Source organism: Natrix helvetica (genome assembly GCF_964273705.1).
Source record: "Natrix helvetica genome assembly, chromosome: 4".
In the NCBI taxonomy this organism is placed as follows: Eukaryota; Metazoa; Chordata; class Lepidosauria; order Squamata; family Natricidae; genus Natrix; species Natrix helvetica.
In genome coordinates this window covers 70,619,518-70,642,206 of record NC_138550.1, presented here as the reverse complement: position 1 = coordinate 70,642,206, position 22,689 = coordinate 70,619,518, and positions in this window count along the sequence as shown.

Sequence of the window (22,689 nt, the reverse complement as noted above, 5' to 3'; positions counted from 1 at the left end):
GCTAGGGTGGTAGTGAGTGAAGTCGAGTTAGTTATGCCCACTCAAGTTTTGTGGCTCCCAGTGTTTTCTTTTCTGTGGGAAATGGCTCCAATGGCTCTTTGAGTGTTTAAGGTAGCAGACCCCCGGTCTAAGTCTTTGTGTGCCCTTGAAGCAAATATCTGATCCCTAGAGAGAAGAATTTTAAATTGTTAGGGGGGAAAAAAGTTGAAGCCATGATGGGGAGAGAGAAGAGCAAAAGAGAGAACCTTTGCCCTGTGTTTGTTTGGTCAACAAAAACAGAGTAAAGAGAAGTATTCTTTTTTCCTTCCCTCTCTGTACCTTAAAGTAACAACCCAAGGTTATGAGGGAATGTTTTAAATTCATTTGCAGAAAAAATTCAGTCTTGCACTTACTGTATATGTTTGAATGGTTTTACCTGTCCATCCTTTTTCTGAAACATGTGAACCCAGCTCCCTTTTCTCATTTGTGATATCCCCATATTGTTACCAGTTTATTTGTTTAGTAACTGCAATACTGATATGTTTTTTTCTCAAACTCTGCCTTGCGTTGTCTCCTAGAAGATGCCAATCTTGGTAGCATATACTGGGGTGAAGCTATCAAATATGCAAATTACATTATCAACCGTACTTGGAGCAGTGTAATAAATCAAACTCCTTTCTATGTGATGTATGGCTACAAGCCTGATCTCAAGAACCTCCACATTTTTGGTTCATACGCTATGGTGAACATTCCCTTAGCTCAAAGAAGAAAAGGAGGTCCAGCAGCAAAGAGACTGAGATTTATGGGTATTGATGATAATTCAAAATGGAGCAAATTTATTGACCCTAAACATGTAATTGTCATTTCACAATCTGCTAATTTTGAGGAAGATATTGACTGGTCCACATTCATTGGTCATTCCAATGATCCTGGAGTTTATTTTCCTAGAGATGATGTTGCAGATGCCACGCAGCCTGATGACCAAGATTCACAGGCAGATATTCCTTCTACCAGTTCTTCACAACCTGATGTTCCATCTTCGCAAGCCGCAGATGCTGATGCTAGCGACAAAAGTGAGGATGAGGACGAAGCAGAAGAAGAATGGACTGTTGTTCCGAGACGTTCCAAAAGGGTCACAAAAGGAATCAAGCAGCTTCCTGATTCGGAGCAAGATAAATGGTATGATGCAATGCAGGATGAAATGGACAGTTTAAAGAAACTTAACGTATTTACATCTGCAAAACCTCCAGCAACCAAAAAAGACAGCAAGAAGGGGATACCTGGTTCCTAAACAAAAGCTTTTATGGTCTGAAACGGTCACATTAGCACTTACTCAGGAGTTCAGATTGACAAAACACAGAAGGAGTTTAGTCTTTCACAAGAGGAGAAAATTGACCACATTATACATCATTGCAACATGATAGATGCTAACACAACAAAGACACCCATGCAAACAGATTTTCACAACTTAACACATGAACCAAGTCCTGAATTTGAGGATCAAACACTATATTGTTCAGTCATTGGGTCACTGTTGTACATTAGTAGTTGGACCAGACCTGACATTGCACTTAGTGTTAATCTCTTATCACGACACGTAGGTAAGGCAAAACAATTTCATTGGACATGCATTAAGAAGTTATTGAAATACCTGAAACACACTAAACACATGAAGTTATTGCTAGAACTAACACATACTGATTATGCGAATTATGTTGTTATGCAGATTCTGATTGGGCAAGTGATAAGAAATCACGCAAAAGTACTTCAGGTTACATGATGTTCCTGAATGGATGTCCTGTTTATTGGCAAGTGAGAAACAGAATTTTGTTTCTTGTTCATCTACTGAAGCTGAATATGCTTGTGTTTCGGATGCATGTAATTCTCTAACATGGTTTGATGCTTTGATCACAGATATCTGGACACGTCCGATTCGACCAATCACTGTGATGGAAGATAATGAATCGGTGGTTTATATTTCTGAGTCACATTTTACAGGTTCTAGGTCCAGACATATTGACATTCGTTATCAAAACACAAAGCAATTAGTTAAGCAAGGTTTTGTTAAATTACAATATGTATCTACATATGATCAAATTGCTGACATGCTCAACAAACCACTTCCAGCAGCTCAACATGAGTATCTGCGAAAGAAGATGTGCCTTATTTGATGATTTGATGATATCAGCCCAAGTGACAAAAGAAGGGGTGTCACTGCGTTAATTGGTTTGTCAACTTGTGCTTATATTCTGAGTTATACAGTATAAATGTTTTTTATCTGACAATGATTAATGCGCATGTCTCATAATACGTCACACATTCTTTTACTTTCTTTCTGATCTTCCGTTCGCCTGCCGAAGGAGGTGGGCAACAAAGTTCTTGCCAAAATGTAAGATTTAGATAGTAAGATTTGTATTATTATTTAATTTTATATTAAAGTAGTTTATTAGAACATGCCCCAGGTTTTATTTTTCTGCTTATTCGGAAATATGCTACAAGGAATGCCAAGATCCAACACCTCATTAATTCAAGGGGGGGGGAACTCCCCCTCCTTCACACTATCTACCCCATCCCACTCACAATATCTAATCCTTTTACAAAGCCTTCCTGGTAAAATTACCAGCGAAGGGGAGAAGGGGCCTTGTTCTCATGTCTTTCAGCCCTGCACAGATGACTCTGTAATCTGTGGAGGCAACTGCCATAAATCCAGTGTCTTTCCCCCCACTTGGAATTGAACCAAGAAGGACATTTCTTCCAACAAGTCCTTGCGAACTGCCAAGATATTTCGGCTATATTTTTATAATGGAAATTTAGACTTTTCCAAAACATTTTTCAATACAAAAAATAACTGGGGAGATTGCCTTTCTCTGACTGTCACTTGTCCATACCTGTCCCATCAGGTCTGGGAAGAAGTGCATGCTCCAGGAAGTCATACTTTTTCTTTTGCTTTGCCTATTTTTCCCTGAAATTAGATTGGTTTTTCAGAAGGCCCTATTATCCCAAGCCTGCCAACAATCACAATATAATTAGAAGCTCTCCAATTGCCCAAGTTGGGAAACTGGAGAGCTTCTAATTATATTGTGGTTGTTTGTGATTATATTTATTGCTGATGGTTATTTGTGGCTGACATTCTGTTTTAGTTGTGCATTGTTATTTTTTGTTGTAATATCAATGTTCTTACTTCTGTTTGCTGCTCAGAGTTGCTTGTGTAAGATAAGTGGTCATATATATTGAAATGAATAACACATCAAATCAAACTTTCGTATATATTCATATACAGGTAGTCTTCAAAAGTTCATTTAGTGATTGTTCAAAGTTACAAAGACATTTCACACTTATGAACATTGCAGCATTGCCATGATCACATGATCAAAATTAAAATGTTTGGCAGCTGACTGTCAGCCTCTGCTTTGTTGCTTGCTTTCAGCTGCCATTGAAACGGGGAGGGGGGGGAGATAATATGGTATTTGGGAGGGGAAGCTTTAGCACAGGAGTGAATGAAGAAGGGAATGATTTTCTCACCATCTACTGCGCATGCTGCAGATAGTGGAATTGCCGCCAAGGCCAACCGTCCGGCATACCAACCTGATGATGGGTTTTGAAGCTGCAGCCCACATGACAGCCCATGTGGGATTACTAGGGGGAGGGAGTTGGGTCACATATTGATATCTATTATTGCACGTGCTTTTGCCTCAGATCTTGCTTTGCTAGCTGCTTTCTACTACTACTACTACTACTACTACTAATAATAATAATAATAATAATAATAATAATAATAATAATAATAATAATAATAATAATAATAATGCTTCTAGACCGCCCCCTCTCCCGCAAGGAGGATGTGGGAGGATGCGATCCCGCAAGTAACTAGGTCCCGTGCCATGGAGCGCTTTAAAGATGGTAATCAGCACCTTGAAACGCACCCGGAAAACCACAGGCAGCCAGTGCAGCTCGCGCAGGAGAGGTGTTACATGGCAGTACCTCGTACTCCCCATCACAGCCCGCGCGGCTGCGTTCTGAACTAACTGCAGTCTCCGGGCGCGTCCCAAGGGCAGCCCCATGTAGAGAGCGTTGCAGTAATCCAGGCGGGACATCACCAGCGCATGAGTGACCGTGCGTAGGGCATCCCGGTCCAGTAGGGGGCGCAATTGGCGCACCAGGCGAACCTGGTGGAACGCCCCCCTTGCCACGGCTGCCACATGGTCCTCCATTGACAGCCGGGCATCAAGGAGGGCACCCAAATTGCGCGCCCGTTCCACAGGGGGCAATTGTTCGCCCCCTATGGCCAGTGATGGGATCAGCTGGCTGAACCGAGGTGCCGGTAGCCACAGCCACTCAGTCTTGGAGGGGTTGAGTTTAAGTCTGTTGTCCCCCATCCAGACCCCGACGGCCTCCAAACACCGGGACATCACTTCGACAGCCTCGTTGGGGTGGTTTGGAGTTGAAATATACAGCTGAGTATCATCAGCGTAGAGGTGATACTCAACCCCAAAACCACGGATGATCTCACCCAGCGGCTTCACATATGTGTTGAACAGGAGAGGCGAGAGGACCGACCCCTGTGGCACTCCACAAGTGAGTGGCCTCGGGGTCGACCTCTGTCCCCCTGTCAACACACATTGCCTCCGGTCGGAGAGGTAGGAGCCAAACCACTGCAAAACGGTACCTCCGACTCCTATCCCCTCCAACCGGCGCAATAGGATACCATGGTCGATGGTATCAAAAGCTGCCGAGAGGTCTAATAGGACCAGGATAGAGGAACAACCTCTATCTCTGGCCCTCCAGAGATCATCAACCAACGCGACCAAGGCTGTCTCTGTGCTGTGCCCGGGTCGGAAGCCGGACTGGCGTGAGTCTAGATACTCGGATTCGTCAAGGTGTCGTGGAAACTGCTGCGCCACCACATTCTCTACAACCTTCGCTAGAAACGGAAGGTTGGAGACTGGACGATAATTAGCTAGCTCCATTGGGTTGAGTGAAGGCCTCTTAAGCAAGGGCCTCACCCAATGAGGCATTCACTAGGCCCAGAAGCCAGCCTCGGGTCACCTCCCAAGATGCCAGTACCAACCAGGAGGGACACGGGTCCATTAAACATGTGGTGGGTCGCAGCCATCCACGCAACCTATCTAAATCCTCGGGGGCAACAGAATCAAACTCCTCCCAGGATGGTCTCACAAGACTCGCTGTTGGCGGCCCGTCTGGTCCACTGAGTGGGGCCCATCCGCTCCGGATCTGAGCGACTTTGTCCTGCAGATATTCCCCAAATTCCTCTGCTCTGCCCTGTAAGGGTGCCCCCTGTGTCCTCTGTGACAAGAGGGAGCGGGTCACCCTAAACAGGGCGGCAGGGCGGTTATCCGCGGACGCAATAAGGGTGGCGCAATATCTACGTTTGGCCACCCTTAATGCCACAAGGTAGGTCCGCAAGTAGGATCTTACCTGTGTTCGATCAGATTCGGAGCGTGAGGACCTCCACCTGCTCTCTAGACGTCTCCTGTGGCGCTTCATCACCCTCAGCTCCTCGGTATACCAAGGAGCCCGGGTGGGTCGCTGCCGCAGGAGAGGTCGCAAAGGTGCAACCTGGTCCAAGGCCCCAGCCGCCGCCCTATTCCAGGCGGCCGCTAGGTCCTCCGACCGAGCGCGGGTCAGGGCTACAGGTAATGGCCCAAGCTCCGTCTGGAACCTATCCGGCTCCATCAGGTGCTTGGGGCGGTACCAGCGTGGACCGTCTGGTCCCGCCTCCTCGCGGTAGGGGGTAGCGCCAGGGAAGTCAAGCCGGAGACATGAGTGATCTGACCATGACAGGGGTGTAACAGTAAAATCCCCTCTACCCAGATCACTCGTCCACTGCTCAGATACAAAAACAAGGTCCAATGTGTGGCCTCCTTCGTGTGTGGGGCCCTGAATTAACTGGGTCAGGCCCATGGCTGTCATGGAAGCCATGAACTCCCGAGCTACCTCAGACGCTGCTCCCGTCGATGGCAGGTTGAAATCCCCCATAACCACAAGCCTGGGGATCTCAACCGCCGTCTCCGAGATCAGCTCGAGGAGCTCGGGCAGGGCTGCTGATGTATAGCGAGGAGCCAAGTATACAATCAGCAAACCCAACTGCCTCCCTGGGCCCCATTTCACACCAAGGGACTCACACCCGGATATCTGAGGAACAGTGAACTCCCTCGGCTCTAGACCTTCCCGTATAACTACCGCCACCCCACCACCCTTACCCAGGGCCTGAGGCTGATGGAATGCACGGAAACCTGGTGGGCACATTTCCACGAGGGGTAAACCACCCTCGTGGCCCAACCAGGTCTCCGTTATCCCTGCAAGGTCTAGCTCCCCCTCCGAGATCAACTCATTAATGAGGGGGGCCTTGTTGGTTACGGACCTTGCATTGCAAAGCATCAGCCATAGGCCCGGGCTCTGTAGTTCCTGGCCACCTAGGTTACGGGGGTTGGTGCAAACGACCGGGCATAGCCAACAACCACGGTCTCCCAACCGACCTTGTGATCTTCTCTTGTCCTCGCATCCCCCCCTCCCCGCGACCGTTGTAATCAAACAACCCTCTATTGGAATCACTTGTTCCCTCTCCCCCCCCCGCTCCGCTCACTTCCTTCCCGGACTCACCTGTCCGTCTGGCACTGGCACTGGCGCCTCTCCCGGCCTGGTTATCACACCCCCCCTCCCTGGAACCCCTTAATAACAATAAAAAACTTCTGGATAAAAAGCCCCTCAGCCTCCGTTTCTTCCACCTCTCGGGGTTCACAAACCCATCATCAAGGCAGGCCCTTGAGAGAGCCAAGGGCCATACCTGCGAGAGCGGGGCCTCCCGCAGGCGGAGCAGGTCCAACCTCGAATAAATAGTTCGTTAAAAGTCCAATGGAATCAGGATGCTAATAAAGGTTGATAGAAAGTTGGTAAAAGTTCATAAAAGTTGATGGTTAATGAGTCGGGGTCTTAGAGGGAGGAAGGAGATGTTAAAATATTTAGATAGAGAAGAAGGGGGTGGGAATGATCGAATACCCCCAATTACATAAAATTGCATAAAACGACGAGGGTGACCACAAGGTGAGAGATTGTTCAAGGTGTTCAGGATGTTCCATGGCAGAGTGACCCAAACGTGGGAGATTATTCGCGCTGGTTCAGGGTGGTTCCTTCCTAGAGGTCCACAGAGACTTACAGTTAGAGTTTGGTGTCCCCTGCTGGCGTTGACAAGGCCTGGGGGGGGGGCATAGGGACATTGGGAGCAGCCAGGGTATGATGGAAAAAACAGCAGAAGTCCAGGCAATGGCGGCCTTCCATTCCCTCACCCGCCGCCATAGCCACCTCTAGTTGGTCTCTCCCGGCTGACTCACCAACTCCTAGCCATATCTTGTTCTCCTTATTCTCCCCCCCCTGGTCTTAAGTTAGTTGCCAGCAGCAATGAAAATCTCTTGCAAATCTCTTGCGCCTCAAGCCTCACACCCATCTGACCTTTTTTGGTTGTTGTTATTTTGTTGTTATTTTGTTGTTGTTCTCTCCAGCGCTGTTCATGCCAGTATCTTTCACCTTGCACCATTCGTCCTGGGGCAACCCACAGTCCGCTCCGTGCTGCTATTCCACTCCATGTTACTGTTCTCACTGTAGCCACCATTGCAGCCCCGCCCTCTCCTCGCTCCAAACAGCCTTCCTTCTATTTCTATTTCAGCGCTCTCCGCGCTCTCCGCCAGACTCCGAACTCCTCCGACCACCCTGGCAGCCCAAAATGGGCTCAAAACAAGCCAGGGTGGACAGGCTATCAAACCCTCGGGCCTCGGATGGCATGAGGCCCGGCAGCAGCCCTAATCCATCGGGGAACTCCGCGGCGTTCTCCGGAGCTCAGGAGGTGACCGCCATCACCGGAAGCTCTCCTCCACCGGAATAACCAGTAAAAGTACTCTTAATTCTGAAAAATGGAGTTGAGTGGTTTCTTTCTTGGTTGCTGATGGAGGCTGCCCTGACATTAAGCAAGATCTCAGTTTCACATTCAACCCGGAGTTAACACCTTCTGAAGGGAGTGCAATAAAATTTCAAACTTCAAAAGAATGTCCCACCCAGGCAGCAACCAGGAGGAAGACGTGGGAGCAACTGCATCTTCTTGCCCTCTGGAAACGGAGTGAATGGCTGGATTACACCTGGAAGAACAATCCGTTCGCCCCAGATGGACATTGGGAGTGGGGCAGAAGTATGATCCCGAGGAAACTCAGTTTGGGGTCATCACAAGGAGACAGAGGCAACCAGCTGCTGAGTGGCAGGGGGTCGAGGAAGAGAACCTTATGATGTCTCAGGCCATGAAACTCTTTGAAGATGAGGGAGAGACAACGTTTACGTGAGAGTGGTCCTGGAAGAGAAGATCTTCTCACAGAAACAGAGGGGAGAACTGCATAGGGTCTGTTCTGCCTGAGAGAGACTGGGGCCATGGATGGGGGTGATGAGCAGGATGAACGAGCCCCAACCCCAGTAGCAGCAGCCGCCAGAGCCATCCCAAAAGGGGGAGGGGGTCCCTGTGGACGCCGTATGGCCAAAGTTCCTCCACTTGGAACGAAATTCGGTGGGGAGGCAAAAGATTTAGGATTTTTTTTGTTTCAAGTGTGGAATTACATGCGTCAGTTTGGCGAGGATTTGCCTACAGAAGAAGCCAAGGTAAGAATTGTTACCCTGGCATTAGAAGATAGAGCGGCTGCTTTGATGGTTGCTTTGCATAACCCTAATTCCCCCCTACTGAGAGTTTACTATCGGTTTATGGCTGCCCTAAGGAAACACTTTGATGATTCTCTCACAGAGCGAAAAGCCAGAACTAAATTTAAAACCCTCACCCAGGGAAACAGGCCAGTTGCTGAATATATGCAAGAATTTCATGAATTGTCTGTTTATATGAGGGGTTGGTCCGAACAAGCCCTGTTGGATGGCTTCATGGATGGTTTAACTTTGTAAACAGGGGGGGGGGGCACATATTGCAGGACTGGTATGAATTGGCAGCAGATAATAATAATACTTTATTTACAGTCACAGACCAAACATGAACAGTACAAAAGAGACACAGCAGCCAGTCACCAAAAGCCCAACTAAGGGAGGTTACAGCTCTCTCCTCTAATGGTCACAGCTCTCAAGAAAAACCTGGAAACCTGAGAGGTGATGTACGAGGAGACATCCCCAAGGCAATGCACATACAAATCACAGCCATCAGGACCAGGAGGGACGATTTCAGGAAGAGACAGTAACCTAGATCTGTCCACGCTATACATAGGGCAAAATAGAAGGACATGCTCCGCTGTCTCAACCTCGGCTCTGTCATAAGGGCACAGCCGCTTATTAATTGGGAGCCTCTTGTAACGACCATCCAGAAGTGCTGAGGGCAAGACATTGAAGCGAGCTAGGGAAAAAGCTCTTCTATACTTGGGAATGGTTAGGGTATAAAAATAGGAAGCCATCCTCAATCCATAGTTGTTAACTTGGTTGAGAGTCAGGGGGGAGCAAGTTTTATTGGCTCTGGCTCGTAGATATTGTAAATCAATGACTATCCTAAATTGGGCATCCTTGAGGTCATAGTTTCCCAAGGCATCCTCTGTGAAACCTAGCAGATGAAGTTTCTTCAGCAGCTCTTTCTCCCAGCGAGAAATATGGGAGTCCGTGAACACCAGGGACAGGTAGCTGCCAGGAACTGCCAGAAAGAGCACCCGAAACCACCATTTAAGGTGTTTATCCAGGCCATACATTCCACCGATCGAATGCCTAGTTCCAGGTATATCGAGGCAAAACCAAAACAAGGGGGAAGACCCAGAAGTTTTCTAAGGAAAGCAGCCTGGGTTCTTTCAATGCAGTTCTTGAAGCCCCGTATCCATATGGGAATGCCATAAAGAGTTTGGGCCAGCATTTTGGCTTTGTAAATACGTAGGGCAGAGGGAATGAACTGGCCACCCTGGGTATAAAAGAATCTTAAAATCTGCTGGTGACTACAGGAGGCCGAGTTCAGCACCTGGGTTCGATGTCTAGTCCAGGCACTAGTGTTCTGAAATTGGATACCTAGATACTTAAAATGGAAAACCTGCTTAACAGCATTGCCACTGATATCCCAGTTATACAATTTCCGGGCTCTAGTAAACACTAGTACTTTTGATTTATCATAGTTAATAGCCAAATGGTTTTGAGCACAGTAGGACCCAAATGCAGAAAGTAATCTTTTCAGTCCTGGCCTTGACAATGAAAGGAGAACTGCATCGTCAGCGTAAAGAAGAAGCGGGATCTTTGTAGTTGTCAGCTTCGGGGCATGGTCCGATGTAACCAGCCAGGTCAGATAAAAATATATTAAATAGAAGAGGAGCCAGAACACATCCCTGCCTTACTCCATTCTTAATCGGGATAGGATTAGAAAGTTCTCCCTGCAGACCACACCTGACCTGGCTGGAGGTCTGATTGTACAAGGACCTAATTAAGAACAGCAAACATCTGTCAATAGAACTTTTAAGTAGTTTTGACCACAACAAACCCCTAGGGACTGAGTCAAATGCTGACTTTAGGTCGATAAAAGCAGTGAAGAGTTTGCCACCTGGTATAGTGGTATATTTGTCGACCAGGTGCGCTAGGGCAGTGATCTAGTGTGGCTCAGCCCGCTTTAAACCCAATTTGTTCAGCGCCAATGATATTGGATTCCTCAACCCAAGTGAGGAGTCTGCGATGGAGGTATTTGGCATACAGTTTCCCAATAATGGAGAGCAGGCTTATGGGACGATAGTCAGCTGGGTTGTTTCTATTTCCTCGTTTAAAAACTGGCACAATAATTGCTAAGCTCCAGGAGGAAGGTACTCTGCCAGAGGAATTAATATATGTAAAGAGTCTTGCCAAAAGAGGAATCCACCATTCAGGGTTGGATTTTAGCAGATCAGGGGGAATAGCATCAGGGCCAGGAGCTTTGCCTGACTTAAGTTCGGAGATAAACTCGGTGATCTCAGCAAGGTCACAGGTTGCCAGTCAGGGGCTACAGGAGATAGCTGTGGGTCAGGCACGGTTGAACTTGCTGACGCCTGGTAAATTGCCAAGAAATGGTTTTCCCAGTCTCTGTTAGAGATGCAGCATAGAGGGAGTTCCCGATGGCCCGGCAACGAGCTCGCAGCAATTTGCCAAAATAATCGGGTGTCCTTCTGCTGGATAGAGAGGAGAAGTAAATCCCACTTCTCTCTCTCTTTAGCTTTCTTTTTCTTAGCAATTAATCCTTTGTACTCCCGCTTCAGGCGGTAGTAGTCCTCTGGCAGGCGTTGGTCCCCTCGGTTGCGGTAGAGCAGGTAAACCCGTTTAATCTGGTTCCTAAGCATCAAGCAGTCTTTGTCAAACCAAGTATTACTTCATGATTGATATAAACCACTCGGCCCACAGACGGCTCCAAGCTCCCTTTGGACACTGTTAATTAGTGATTCAAAGGCCAAGACTATCTCCGAGCCACTGCTTGCTAGTACCTGATTGTTCAGTTTGAGACACTCCAGAGATGATAAAAAGGAGTGAAACTTTTTTTCAATATTGGGAGACCATTTGATCCTCCTTGTGTACGAGGTCACATAGGGGTCTAATATCTGAGGGCCCCTAGGGAGATGTATATTTGAAAAAAGCTCAATGATTGTAACCAGGGGGTAGTTGTCACTCCGCGTAAGGCAATCCACATAAAAAGCACAGACTGCCTCTCTTAAGGGTCGAGATACCAGTACAAAATCAATAACACTACTCCCACGTAAGGAACTAAAAGTAAATTCGCCAGCCAGATCACCTAGGGTACTCCCATTAAGAATTATCTTGTTGTGTTGGGCTGATAGAAGGGCTAACTGGATGCCAGCAAAATTTGTTAATTCATCCTTAGAATGTCTGGCTGAAGTCAGATGGCCTATGGCCTGGAGGGTTTCTTGGGGGTAGAGTGCCTCTATCGCTGGAGGGACTTGAGTTCCCAGACGGGCGTTAAAGTCACCCCCTATTAGGATGTACGTTGCTGGGAATTTAGTTTCCATACAGATAATATAATTCTCCAGCGTGCCCCATTGAGCCTTGACATCGGCTTGCTTCCTCGCCGGGGGAAGATAAACATTGAACACTAACAGTTTGCTACGTCCTTTCTTAATTAAAAGCGCCATAGCTAAAGAGCCACAGGAGGGTAGTTCCACTGTCTCCACTTTCAAAGAAGTAGATACCAAACAAGCTAGACCACCTTTAGGCCTCCCGTCAGCAGATGTAGAAATTGATTTGGCCCGAGACAAGTACCGTGATGACAGTGAAAAAGAGAAGGTTACTTCCCCCCACAAGGCCCTCCAAAGAGTTCCAAAAGGAGGGAAAAGTTGGTCTACTATCAAGCCCCGAGTCAAAACCTGTTTCTGTTGTGGGAAGGAGGGGCACATCGCAACAAACTGCCGCACCAAGATGGGACCAAAACCTACTACTGGGGGAGAGAGAAAATCCGAAAAGAATATTGGGACCTAAAGGATGTTTTCAGTGAGAAATCCTCTGATAAGTTACCCTCTCACCACGCAACAGATTGCAGTATTGATATTCTCCCAGGGGGGAAACTTCCAAAACCCCAAATCTACTCAATGACCCCCCGTAAAATGGACGAATTACGGAAATTTATTGATAAAAATTTACGAAGGGGGTTTATTGAACCGGCCAGGCCCCAAGTGGCTGCTCCAGTGCTGTTTAGAGAAAAAAAATATGGCTCTTTTTGCCTCGGTGTGAATTGTAAGAACTTAAATGCGGTGTCTGTACACAATGTTTACCTCCTCCCTCTGATGAAGGACATGTTGACCCATTTGGGTAAAGGGAGGATCTTTACAAAATTGGACTTAAGGGAGGCTTATTACAGAGTCAGTATTAAGAAGGGAGATGAATGGAAAACTGCTTTCAACTGCGCACTTGGTTGTTTTCAATTCCGAGTACTCCCTTTTGGCCTACAGGGGGCACCAGCGGTTTTCATGCAACTAATAAATGAAGTTTTGCATGACCACCTATACAAAGGCGTGATAGTCTATCTTGATGACATCCTTATTTACACGGAAACACGTGAGGAACATGTGACATTGGTGCGTTCAGTTCTCAAAAAACTCCGCACGGCAGAGCTTTACACCAAATTGTCTAAATGGGAATTTCATCAGGAAAAAATTGACTACCTTGGCTATCGCATCTCCCACAATGGCATCGAGATGGACCCAGCTAAAGTCCAAGCCATTACCAAATGGGCATCTCCCCGCACCCGCAAACAGTTGCAGAGTTTCTTGGGATTTGCGAATTTTTATCGTCAATTTATTCCATCCTTTGCCAGCATTGTGCTACCCATTACAAATCTCCTTAAGTCAAAAGGAGAGGCCAAACCCAAACCGGGGAAGCCATTAAAATGGACTATGGAATGTCAGGTCGCATTCGAAAAACTAAAGCGACTCTTTGCAGCTGAACCCGTTTTGAAACACCCAGACATGGATGCACCATTCATCGTTCAAGCTGACGCTAGTGATGTGGCGGTGAGGGCAGTATTACTTCAAGCAAACGCTGACGGGCACCTGCAGCCTTGCGCTTACACCTCCCGAAAACTGACAGAGACGGAGAGGCGATGGGCCATATGGGAAAAGGAAGCTTTTGCAGTCAGGTGGGCTTTGGTGACCTGGCGACATTTCCTTGAGGGAGCTAAACACCCTTTTGAGGTGTGGACTGATCACAAAAATTTGGAAGCATTAAAGACCCCTCGAAAACTTTCTCCTAAACAAATGCGCTGGGCGCAACATTTCAACCGATTCAATTTCACCCTAAAGTACATCCCTGGAGGGAAGAACTTTATGGCGAATGCATTATCCAGACTCCCACAATACGACAGTTCCAAGTTGAGCATGGTACTTCCAGTCATCCCAGTGAAAAGTCTTGCTGTTCCAATGGTTACCAGAAGGCAAAGCAACCCTAAGTTGGAAGTCACAACAGACCTCATCTGCAAACTCAAGGAAAGGCTTGAGTCCAACTACTGGTTTAAGGAACATTCAAATGAATCCACCATGAAAGATGGACTAGCCTGGATAGGCGCTAAATTATATGTTCCTGCAAGCATGAAGCCTTTGGTGTTACAACGAGCTCATGATTCCTGCATGGCAGGGCATTTTGGGTTTGTGAAAACTCTGCATCTCATCAAAAAACAATTTTGGTGGCCCTCTTTGAAAAAAGACATTGAATCATATGTGGCCAGTTGCCCTGTATGTGCTACTGCTAAGCGACCTCCAGGGAAGCCCCAAGCCTGCTTCAAGGGGTAACCCGTCCTGACTCCCCGTGGAAGGAAATATCAATGGATTTCATTGTCGAATTACCTGAGAGTCAAGGAAATACCGTGGTCTGTGTAGTCATGGATTTGTTCTCTAAACAGGTTCATTTTGTGCCTTGTTCCAAGATCCCTTCAGCTAAGTCCTTAGCTAAATTGTTTATTACACATATATACCATTTGCATGGAGTGCCGGAGCGCATAATATCAGATAGAGGGGTACAGTTCACCTCCCTCTTCTGGAAGGAATTTTTGAAGTTGATTGGCTCCACCCAGGGGTTAAGCTCCGCCCACCATCCTCAGACTAATGGTGCTTGTGAAAGGACTAATTCTTTTTGGAGCAATACCTCCGGTGTTTTATCAATTATCAGCAAGATAATTGGACTGAACTGTTACCACATGCTGAAGTAGCGTACAACAACTCTGTGCACAGCAGCACCAGTTTCACCCCGTTTAGACTTGTCTTTGGGCAGGACTTTGTGCCAATCCCAGAATTGCCCCGTGAAAAACCACAAGTCTTGTCCCTTTCAGAGTGGAGTGACCTGCTCCAAAAGGTGTGGCTCATAGCCCAAAAAACGTTGGAGGCTGCTCATCGAGCACACAAGAAACAGGCTGACAAGAAGAGGGTAAAAAAAAGGGAGTACAAGATTGGAGATCAAGTTTTTCTGTCTACCAAATTTCTCCAAACTACCCAAAAGTCAAAGAAATTAGGGCCTAAGTATGTTGGTCCGTTTCCTATTGTGAAGATAATTAATCCTGTTTCTGTACAGCTGGAATTGCTGAAGTATCTCAACCGCATTTACCCCGTGTTTCATGTTAACCTTATTAAACCAGTGCACACCTCTTCTGTTCGGGCACCCATACTGCTGCCTCCTGGCCCTCTTCTCATTGAAGAAGAGCAACATTTTGAGATCAAAGAAATTTTGGATTCCAGGAGACGTAGAAATCAGGTTCAGTATCTGGTCTCCTGGAAACATTTTCCCCCATCCCAAGCTGAATGGGTTGATAAGTCCCATGTTAGAGCTCCTAGACTTTTGCGAAAATTCTACTCTACCTATCCCGATAAGCCCTGACTCATATTGCCATACATATGTCTAATCTGTCTTGTTCCTGTTTTCTCTCTACGTTTTTTTCCAGGGGTGATGTCCTTTCCTGATGGAGGGCCAGATGTCAGCCTCTGCTTTGTTGCTTGCTTTTGGCTGCCATTGAAACGGGGAGGGGGGGAGTTAATATGGTATTTGGGAGGGGAAGCTTTAGCACAGGAGTGAATGAAGAAGGGAGTGATTTTCTCACCATCTACTGCGCATGCTGCAGATAGTGGAATTGCCGCCAAGGCCAACCATTCGGCATACCAACCTGATGATGGGTTTTGAACACCCGTGACACCTGTGGGGTGTGGGGATTGGACTGGGGGTTGGGATTACTAGGGGGAGGGAGTTGGGTCACATATTGATATCTATGATTGCACACGCTTTTGCCTCAGATCTTGCTTTGCTAGCTGCTTTCTACTCATAACCAGTAAAAGTACTCTTAATTCTGAAAAATGGAGTTGAGTGGTTTCTTTCTTGGTTACTGATGGAGGCTGCCCTGACACTGACATTTATGACATTTGCAGTGTCTGAGAGTCATGTGATCACCTTTTGTGATCTTCTGACAAGCAAAGTCAATGGGGAAACCAGATTCACTTTACAACAATGCAACTAACGTAACAACTGCAACGATTTATTTAACAACTTTGGTAAAAAGGTCGTAAAATGGGGCAAAACTCCCTTAACAAATGTCTTGCTTAGCAACTTAAATTTTGGGCTCAACTGTTGTTGTAAGTCTAGGACTACCTGTATAAATATTGGTCCAATGTTGAACATGATAATCTATGGACTTTGCAACAATGAATGAATGAATGAAGTCTACTCTAGCAGCAGAGCATATTTGAGGTCTCAAACCAATTCTCCCCAAACTCTCTGGCCTACATGCCCTAGCTCTTTTGCTTGTTAATTACTGCTGCCACCACCTATCTTGTAGGGAATTGTGTCATCTGGTGTCCTCCTCCTAACCCAGGAATATGAGAAAGATAATACACCAACTGAATGTACATTCAATTAAAATTAAAGCCAGTTTATATGTTACTCCAAATGAGGCTACTGTTATACTGTCATATTACAAATTGCAATTATGTAGGAATGTCTCAGGGCACATTAGGCCTGGGCCACTCTACTTACCATACTTTTCGCACTATAAGATGCACTCCCCCCAAAAACATGGGTGGAAATGTCTGTTTGTCTTATAGAGCAAATATTGCAGTGGGAGGGAGGGGGGTTGATGTCACAGCCACCGCCTGTCACTGCTGCCACCTGTCACCACCACCGCTGTCACTGCTGCCGCCTGTCACTGCCACCGCCTGTCACTGCTGTCGCCATTCACTGCCACCGGGGAATGCTGGAGCTTTCGCTGCTGAGCAGCTGTTTGGTGGGTGGATTGGCCTCCCGGAATACCGTAGATCAGCTGTTCTAGATGGTGGGTATTGCTGCTGCAACTTGCCTCCACTGCCTTTCACCACTGTCACTCGCTGCCGCCAAATGGCATTGGTGGCGATAGGCAGCGGTAGTGAATGGCAGCAGCTGCAGCTATCAGTGGCAATCAGTGAACAGTGAACAACAATGGCGGTGATCAGCAGTGATAGGTGGCAGAGGCAATAGGTGGCAGCAGCAATCACTGCTGCCTAGAACAGCTGATTTGGTGGTATTCCGGGAGGCCGATCCAATCACCAATTGGCAGCAAAGATTCCAGTGTTCCCCAGCAGTGGCAGCAGCTCAGCTCAGTTCACCAGTGGTGGAGTCCTGATGAGCCATGTGCTGGGGTTGTGATAATGTGCCAAAGCTGACCAGGCTGTTTGCTGCAAAGATGCTAGCCAGATGAATATTGGATGGCTGCTGGGAGACAGAGGCAGTTTTTTCCCCCTTGTTTTCCTTCTCTAAAGCTAATGTGCACCTTATGAGAGTGACTGGCAGGGCCGGGACTGGCTGAGCAGAATGGAGCTGAGCAGCTGAGTAAACGGCAGAGACGGCAGCAGCGGCAATGAGAAGAACAGGAGAGGAGACGCCGCTGCCAGGGGGCCTTGCTGAAGATCTGCTATCTCCGAGCGCCCCCTGGTGGCTCCCCCGCCTGCAGACTAGCCAGCACTAATAAGAAGACGCCGAAGGCTTAACATCAGGATATTGGAACGCTGGGTGAGAGCCTGGAATATGAAGTTTTTGGGCTTTTTGAGAGGGAGCCAGGACAGAGTCTGGAGTTACAGGACGATGGCCGGGGGTGGTCTACAACAGCAGAAGCTACCGGAAGATTGGGCCTAGGGCCATGGAGAGGCCGGAGTGGTGCCTGGATTAAGCAGGCCTAGGCTAAGAACGCCCCCCCCCATCCACTGAGGACCCTAGACTTCTGTCCATGAGCTCATGCTCACCTGGGACCATCCTATGCCCACTCAGGACCATATAGGGCTTTCACCCACTTTTGTCATCTTTTATCATCGTTTATCATCTTTGCCACCTCTATTATGCCTGCACCATCTGGACATTTGGACTTCTATCTGCCCCCCCCCTATCCTCATCCAAATACGAACAGGATTCTGCCTTTTACCCCCCCCTACTGACTTTGTTACCATCTGCAGCACCTTAACCCCACTGGATTCTTATATCAATTTACCTGAGGTCAGACCTGCTCCGCCTGCGGGAGGCCCCTCTCTCGCAGGCATGGCCCTTGGCTCTCTCAAGGGCCCGCCTCGATGACGGGTTTGTCAACCCCGAGAGGTGCAGGAAACGGAAGCTAAGGGGTTTTTTAATTAAATGCTTTGTATCTTTTTTAGGGGATTCCAGGGTGGGGGGGAGGGTCCATCAGACCGGGAGGGAAGCCAGTGCCAGGCAAACAGGTGAGTCCAGGAAGGAAGGGAACGAGGTGGGGGGGGGAAGAAAAGGTCATTTCAACGGAGGGTTGTTTTATTACAACGGTCGTGGGGAGAGGGGGATGCGAGGACAGGAGAAGATCCCAAGGTCGGTTGGGAGACCGTGGCTGCTGGTTACGCCCGGTCGTTTGTACCAACCCCCGCAGTCTGGGTGGTCAGGAGCTACAGAGCCAGGGCCTGCGGCTGATGCTTTGCAATGCAAGGTCTGTGATTAACAAGGCCCCCCTCATCAATGAGTTGATCTCAGAGGGGGAGCTAGACCTTGCAGGGATAACGGAGACCTGGTTGGGCCACGAGGGCGGTTTGCCCCTCATGGAAATGTGCCCACCGGGTTTCCGGGCATTTCATCAGCCCCGGGCCCTGGGTAAGGGTGGTGGGGTGGCGGTAGTTATTCGGGAATGTTTGGAGCCGAGAGAGTTCACTGTTCCTCAGCTACCCGGACTCACCCTTGGTGTGAAATGGGGCCCAGGGAGGCAGTGGGGCTTGCTGATTGTATACTTGGCTCCTCGCTATGCATCAGCAGCCCTGCCTGAGCTCCTCGAGCTGATCTCGGAAACGGCAGTTGAGACCCCCAAGCTTCTGGTTATGGGGGATTTCAACTTGCCGTCGACGGGAGAGGCTTCTGAGGTGGCTCGGGAGTTCATGGCTTCCATGACGGCCATGGACCTGACCCAATTAATTCAGGGCCCCACTCACGAAGGTGGTCACACACTGGACCTTGTTTTCGTATCTGAGCAGTGGACGAGTGATCTGGGAATGGGGGATTTAGTCATCACGCCCCTGTCATGGTCTGATCACTCATCTCTCTGGCTGAACTTCCCTGGCGCTACCTCCCACCGCGAGGAGGCGGAACCAGACTGTCTAAGCTGGTACCGCCCCAGGCACCTGATGGAACCGGATAGATTCCAGACGGAGCTTGGGCCAATACCTATAGCCCTGACCCGCTCCCGGTCGGAGGACCTAGCGGCCGCCTGGAATAGGGCGGCGGCTGGGGCCTTGGACCGGGTTGCGCCTTTGCGACGTCTCCTGCGGCAGCGATCCACCCGGGCTCCTTGGTTTACCGAGGAGCTGAGGGTGATGAAACGCCACAGGAGACGTCTAGAGAGCAGGTGGAGGTCCTCACGCTCCGAATCTGATCGAGCACAGGTAAGAGCCTACTTGCGGACTTACCTTGTGGCATTAAGGGCGGCCAAACGTAGACATTGTGCCGCCCTTATTGCGTCCACCGATAACCGCCCTGCCGCCCTGTTTTGGGTGACCCGCTCCCTCCTATCACAGAGGACGCGGGGGGCACCCCTGCAGGGAAGAGCAGAGGAGTTTGGGGAATATCTGCAGGACAAAGTCGCTCAGATCCGGAGTGGATGGGCCCCCTTCAGTGGACCGGATGAGCCATCAACAGCGAGTCTTGTGAGACCACTCTGGGAGGAGTTTGACTCTGTTGCCCCCAAGGATTTGGACGGGTTACGTGGACGGCTGCGACCCACCACATGTTCAATGGACCCGTGTCCCTCCTGGCTGGTACTGGCATCCTGGGAGACGACACGAGGCTGGCTTCTGGGCCTGGTGAATGCTTCGTTGGGTGAGGGATCCTTGCCAACCACCTTGAAAGAGGCGGTGGTGAGGCCCCTGCTCAAGAAGCCTTCACTGGACCCAACGGAACTAGCTAATTACCATCCAGTCTCCAACCTTCCCTTTTTGGCGAAGGTTGTTGAGAATGTGGTGGCGCAGCAATTTCCGCGACGCCTCGACGAATCCGAATATCTAGACTCACGCCAGTCCGGTTTCCGACCCGGGCACAGCACGGAGACAGCCTTGGTCGCATTGGTTGATGATCTCTGGAGGGCCAGAGATAGAGGTTGTTCCTCTATCCTGGTCCTATTAGACCTCTCAGCGGCTTTTGATACCATCGACCATGGTATCCTATTGCGCCGGCTGGGGGGGATGGGAGTCGGAGGCACCGTTCTACGGTGGTTCGGCTCCTACCTCTCTGACCAGACTAAATGTGTGTTGACAGGGGGGCAGAGGTCGACCCTGAGGCCACTCTCTTGTGGGGTGCCACAGGGGTCGGTCCTCTCGCCCCTCCTGTTCAACGCATATGTGAAGCCGCTGGGGGAGATCATCCGTGGTTTTGGGGTTGAATACCATCTGTACGCTGATGATACGCAGCTGTACATCTCAACCCCAAACCACCCCAACGAGGCTGTCGAAGTGATGTCCCGGTGTTTGGAAGCCGTTGGGGTCTGGATGGGGGACAACAGACTCAAAGTCAACCCCTCCAAGACTGAGTGGCTGTGGCTACCGGCACCCCGGTTCAGCCAGCTAACTCCATCACTGGCCATAGGGGGTGAACAACTCCCCCCTGTGGAGCGGGCGCGCAATTTGGGCGTCCTCCTAGATGCCCGGCTGTCTATGGATGACCATGTGGCAGCCGTGGCAAGGGGGGCGTTCCACCAGGTTCGCCTGGTGCTTCAATTGCGCCCCCTACTGGACCGGGATGCCCTATGCACGGTCACTCATGCGCTGGTGACGTCTCGCCTGGACTACTGCAATGCCCTCTACATGGGGCTTCCCTTGGGACGCACCTGAAGACTACAGCTAGTCCAGAACGCAGCCGCGCAGGTGATTATGGGGAGCTCAAGATACTCCCACGTGACACCTCTCCTGCGCGAGCTGCACTGGCTACCTGTGGTTTTTCGGGTGCGTTTCAAGGTATTGATTACCATCTTTAAAGCGCTCCATGGCACAGGACCCAGTTACCTGCGGGATCGTATCCTCCTGCACACATCCCTACGACCAATCCGCTCTCACAGGGAGGGACTACTACTGGTGCCGTCCACTAGGCAGTGCCAGCGGGCGACGCCTAGGGGTAGGACCTTCTCTGTGATGGGCCCAACCCTCTGGAATGACCTCCCCCCCGACATTAGAACTACCACTGACTTCCGTTCCTTCCGTCAAAAATTAAAGACTCACCTGTTTCGATTAGCTGGCCTGGCACATTCTTAGTTTTTACCTCCCGGTGGATATATTTTAATGGGTAATTTTGGGTAATATTTTAACTCCTGGGTTATTAGAGCTTTTAATGTACTATATTTATTATTCTATATACAGTCTTGCAACCTCCTCCACCTACGTATTTAATTATTTAACTGTTTTATGTATGTATTTTATAACGCATTTTAGTGACTGTACACCGCCCCGAGTCCCTTTCGGGAGAGGGGGCGGTCTATAAATACGAATAATAAATAAAATAAATAAATAAATAAATTATGGTCCGGTGCGTCTTATAGTGCAAAAAATATGGTATTTCTTTATTCCTCTTGTATGGATATTGTATGGACTCATGAAGGTTTACAATAAAAACAACCAGAGTAGAATCAAAATGTAAACAGTAAAGTATAAAATAAAAACAGCAATATTTGACATGTGAATCAAATTGCAAAAAATGCACAGTAAAACTAATATTATTAATAAAGGTGAAGATAAAGGTTCCCCCTGTCCAGTCATGTCTGACACTGGGAGGCAGTGCTCATTTCTGTTTCTTAGTTGAGAAAGCCAGCATTGTTTGAAGATGCTTTCCATGGTCATGTAGCCAGCATGATTACACTCCGAGGTGCACAGAACACAGTTACCTTCCCACTGAAGTGGTATCTATTTATCTACTTGCATTTGCATGTTTTTGAACCGCTAGGTGGACAGGAGCTGGAGCAAGAACGGGAGCTCATGCCATCATGTGGCACTGGGGTCTTGAACCTGGGCTGTCGACTTTCCAGCTGAAAAGCCCAGCATCTTTAACTGCTGAGTTATCACATCAAGTAATATTCCTCATAATACAAATACACAAATACAATAAATAAAGAGTATAATAAAGTAAACTAAAAATGAAGTTGTTAATAGAAATCTAATGTTATTTTATGTTAATTTTAATGTTAATTCAATATAGCAGGTATGAAATTGTAAGAGATGACCTGGTTGAGCTTGAGGGAGGGGTCAAACACATCATCAGTCATGAGTCCCTTCACGCCTACAAGAGATCTAAATCCAGCCCACCTTGAATGCCTTCTCAATTTCTGCTCATTTCCCTTGACTGCTAGTAACTCAGATTCTTGTAGAGATCTTAAGCTTGCGATAAATCTTTATACTCATTTGAAGTGACTGAGTCTCCTGATTTCGCCAACACATGACAAAAAGTTAGGTTACTGAAGCTGAAGTGAACATATAGGAATTCCAATGTTAAGGCTTGCATTGTTGAGAAGAATAATTAAAAGACAAAATACATTTAGATAGAAATAAAAATATCTCTGCTATTTTTTTCCAACTGGTTTTTATCCAGCCCGGTTGCTGAAGCTATCGGCATTTGAAAGCTTGGAAGCCAGCGTAAAATGCTTTTCACTTCTCCATCAGAGGGGAGGAAGTCTTTGGAATGTCTTGAAGAGAAATCTTTCTGTTTCTTTTTCTCTTAGGCATCTTAGAAAATGAT